General features: G+C 42.6%; 1 pseudogene across 1 annotated transcript; it reads left to right on the top strand.

The window, feature by feature from the left end:
- The first annotated feature begins 438 nt into the window (after positions 1–438).
- LOC122444217 lies at positions 439–1,189 on the top strand (annotated as a pseudogene). Its single transcript, XR_006270190.1, has 2 exons — positions 439–560; positions 755–1,189. The product of XR_006270190.1 is annotated as a T cell receptor alpha variable 22-like (transcript).
- The last annotated feature ends 3,386 nt before the right edge of the window (positions 1,190–4,575 follow it).

Raw genomic sequence — 4,575 nt, 5'->3', positions numbered from 1 at the left:
CTGCAATACACAGTGCATGTATCAGATAGTTTTCCTTGATCAGAATTTTCACATAACCGAATTATCAAAATCTGTGCCAAACTATGCAGTTTGAAAAATGGGTCATCCTTCCCTATAATTCCTCAAGGTTCTACATAATCCATCAAGACACAATTCTTCTATAAATATCATCTACCTTTCCTCACACACTATCCCACAATCTTCTCTTATATATAGTCTTTTAAGAAAAAAAAATTCTTTATGACTTCACATATTGGAAATATTGCTTTTACCTCTCTGCACTGTCCCCCCAAACCTCAAGTTTGGAGAAATCGCTGACCTTACTGCAGTCTCACTATGCCGCTGTGGGTGGAGTTTCCTGTTAAGTGAGCTGACACACCTCAGATGTGATTGGTACTCAGTGATTCTGGTGGAACATACTGACAGTAAGAACAACACTTCTCTGGCCCCAGGACTCTATACCCTTCAGAGAAGGGGTGAAGGCACCTCAGTACCTGGGCAAGGGATCATGAAGAGACAATGGGGAGCCCTGCTGGGGCTTCTGTGGGTCCAGATTTGCTGTGAGTCGGGGTCACCCCAGAGAGGGGGCTGGGGAGTGTCCACAGCCGTCAGTGGGCAGGAGGGGGAGAGCTGACTGGGGCTCCTAGATGCTCCTTCATCCTCAGGTGCTTCCTGAGAGAGTTTCCTGGTCTGGAAACCCCATCGGTGACCCCTCAGTGACATCACATGTGTTTGTTTTTCTCTTTCCAAGCAGGGGTGAGAGGAGTGAAGGTGGAGCAGAGCCCTTCAGTCTTGAAGCTCCAGGAAGGAGCCAACTCTACTCTGAGGTGCAATTTTTCTGACACAGTGAACAGTGTGCAGTGGTTCCAGCAGAATCCCGGAGGCAGCCTCACCACGCTGTTTTCCATAGCTTCAGGGACAAAGCAGAAAGAAAGGCTGAGTTCCACAGTGAATTTTAAGGAACGGTATAGCACCCTACACATCGCAGCCTCCCAGCTGGAAGACGCAGCCACCTACCTCTGTGCGGTGGAGGCACAGTGCTCCTTGGTGATCTGCAGCCTGTGCCCAAACTGCAGCTGCCTCAGCCCCGCCCCTCCGCAGGGCTACACCGTGCAAGTACCTAGTTACCTCTTTGGGATTCCAGATTCATACTTCAGCACTTTTTTCTTCCCAAGATCAGATCCTTTAGGACTGTCATTTCACTTTTTTTTTTTTAACCCTTCTTCATCCCAGAAATCTCTCGAGGATATAAAGCTCTAATATGGAGCCATTGTCATACTGATGTAGATGACAATATTCAATGTCCTGTTAAAACAATGTAGTGCTCCTGACAGATAAAATATAAGCTACATATAAATTTCTCTGATGGAAAATGCTCGAAAAAATATACGGTGATCAACAAACAGAAAGAGATGACCCAATTTTTTGGTTAACTGCATGTGTGTGTTCCTTCAAAGTGAAAAGGGAATTAAATGTGTGTAATGCTTTTAAAGTTTGTATTCAGAGTTTTGAGTCCTGGTAATAACAAATATAAGAAGAATGATTTTTTATGTGAAGACAAGGCAGAGACTGGAGCACTGTGTCTGAAAGCCAAGGGGCACCAAACACTGGGGGCAGTTGCCACAAGCTGAGAGAAAAGCATGGGAGTTTACAACAGTTTTATTAACAATTACCAACATTTGGGACTAACCAAGATGTCCTTCAACAAGGAGATGCATAAGTAAATTGTGGTACATCCAAACAATGGAATATTATTCAGTGTTAAAAAGAAGTGAGCTAAAAAAAAATAAAAAATAAAAAGAAATGGGCTGTCAAGCCTTAAAAATGCAGAGGAAACTTAAATGCATGTTACTAAGTGAAAGAAGTCAATCTCAAAGGCTGTCTACTATATGATTCCAGCTATATGACATTCTGGGAAAGGTAGAATTATAAAGAGAGTAAAAACCAGTGATTGCAAGGATTGAGGGGAGTGGAAGGATGAATGGGCAGAGCACAGAGGATTTTTAGGAGTGAAACTACTCTCTGTGATACTATGATGATGAACACGTGCCACTGTACATTTGTGTAAACCCGTAGAATGTACAACACCAAGAGTGAATTCTGGTAAACGATAGACTTTGGGCAATTATAATGTGTTAATATGGGCTCATCAGTTGTGAGAAATAGACCAGTCTCATGTGGAAGTTGATAAGAAGAGAGGTTATGCAAGTGTGGGAGTGGGAGGTATATTGGAAACCTCTGCATCTTCTCTTTAATTTTTCTGTGAACCTAAAATGATTGAAAGTCTCAAAAAATTAGATTCAGATACATGAAGCTAATTTGTATGAAGAGTTAAAGCATTTTAGAAAAATGGTGCCACCAGAAACGTTGAAAGTGAAAGTGTTAGTAGGTCCATCCTGTCCTACTCTATGCGTTGCCAAGGACTATAGTCTGCCAGGCTCCTCGTTCCATGGAATTCTCTGGGCAAGAATACTGGAGTGGGTTGCCATTTCCTACTCCAAGGGATCTTCCCGACCCAGGGATCGGACCCAGGGGTCGAACTCAGGTCTCCCGCATTGCAGGCAAGTTCTTTACCATTTGAGCCACCAGGGAAGCCACTAGAAACATTACCTAACGAGACTTTACCCTGCTTCTTGCAAAGAAGATTCCAGATTTTCATTTTGCACTGGTTCTAAAAATGATATAGGTGATCCCCACCTACACTTGCACGGAGAGACAGAAGCCAGAAAGCAATTTGGTTGCTTTAGAAAGAGCCTCTTGCTTTACCTGTCGGCAACTCATCGACTTCCTTCGGGTCCTCCAGTCGTGCAGATGTTTTTTCTTTTATTCCTACAAGATGAAATAAGACTTACAGAATGAATCACCAGAAGAACATCTTCTCACCGATTCAGCCACAAAACCCCTTTGACCTCACTGTCTGTGAAGACACTTACATTCAGTGAGCCCCGTCCCATTTTATACCATTTTACTGTGGATTTATATTCTCCTTGATCTTACAGGAGAAATGAAATCACAGATAGGGATTCATTCTAAGGACCCTGCCTCTGCTTCAGAAGAGGACCTAGGGTTAATTAGTGGCAACCGCAGCCCCCGAAGACTGCATGAAATGCAAAAATGGTGTTGCGGTTCCAGAGTGCAAGGGGTCTCTCCCCACTCTCTCTCATCACTCTACATTGTATATAAGCAGGCCTCAAAGATTTGTTCTGCTAAATAGTATAAAAGAATTTAGAGCTAGATGAGCCCTTATACAGGGTTTAGTTCAACCTCATTTTACAAAACAGAAACTAGATCCAAGATGACAGAATGAAAAATTGTGTAATTAAAAAATAGATCAAACGAGCTAGCAGTAGAAAGTAGAGGATAAACTGGATATCATCACACCCCCCCCTTAATGTTCTTTTCCTATCTCCTTCTTCCACACTCTTGTTGCTGAGCAAATAAAAGCTGTCTAATACAAACTGCAACACTTAGAACTCTGCCATTTAGTAACTGCATTTTAGGATACATTTCAACTGTTTCTACTGTCAATTCTCTGAAAAGCAAGGGCCCACTAAAAACCAGCTTAGAGGAGACAGTCTGAGATAACAGGCAGTTGAAATGTCAAATGATCTTCTCTCTGTTACTCTGATCTTTGGCTTAAAAGTTCCTTTTAGAGAGAATTATCCTTCATAACAGGCAAATAAAAAAGTTATATTGGCCGAACTTGATAGTTTCATATATATACATAATTTTTTTTTGGTTTGTTTGTTTAGGAGAGTGAATCATGGTGCTTTTATAATTTAAAAACTATATATCAGGCCCATCAATGAATAAAGAGCAACAGTATCCACCTCTTTTCAGCTTATAAACAGTCAAATTCTCTATCTCTACATTCTTACTGTGCATGAGCAATGAAGAATTCATGTTTTTGAACTGTGGTGTTGGAGAAGACTCTTGAGAGTCCCATGGACTGCAAGGAGATCCAACCAGTCCATCCTAAAGGAAATCAGTCCTGGGTGTTCATTGGAAGGACTGATACTGAAGGTGAAACTCCAATACTTTGGCCACCTGATGCAAAGAGCTGGCTCATTGGAAAAGACCCTGGTGCTGGGAAAGATTGAGGGCAGGAGGAGAAGGGGACGACAGAGGATGAGATGGTTGGATGGCATCACTGACTCAACGGATATGGGTTTGGGTAGACTCTGGCAGTTGGTGATGGACAGGGAGACCTGGTGTGCTGCGGTTCATGGGGTCACAAAGAGTCGGACATGACCGAACAACTGAACTGAACTGAACTGAGATTATTTCAATCTGAGACATAATTTGTTTGACCTTTGCTGCTTTTATGCATGTCCCTCGTAGGCACAACCATGAAAAGGACATTTAACCAGAGAGTTCAGTAGTTAGAGATGTGACCACCAGATGGTGGTGCACCTCTGCTGATCAGAACATGTGGAGGGTTCATTTGAGTGGATTCTGAATGAATAGCCTTAGGGCAGAAGCAGAGCCTTTTTCTTATTGGCTGGGTAGACAACGAAAGAAACCAGCAGAGAAAAGAAGGGATCACTTGGTAACAGAAGAAGCTCTCCTGGTTGG

This window comes from Cervus canadensis, chromosome 6 (genome assembly GCF_019320065.1).
Source record: "Cervus canadensis isolate Bull #8, Minnesota chromosome 6, ASM1932006v1, whole genome shotgun sequence".
NCBI classification, from domain to species: domain Eukaryota; kingdom Metazoa; phylum Chordata; class Mammalia; order Artiodactyla; family Cervidae; genus Cervus; species Cervus canadensis.
The sequence above is the reverse complement of the archived record's forward strand: the minus strand, read 5'-3'. Positions and strand labels throughout refer to the sequence as shown.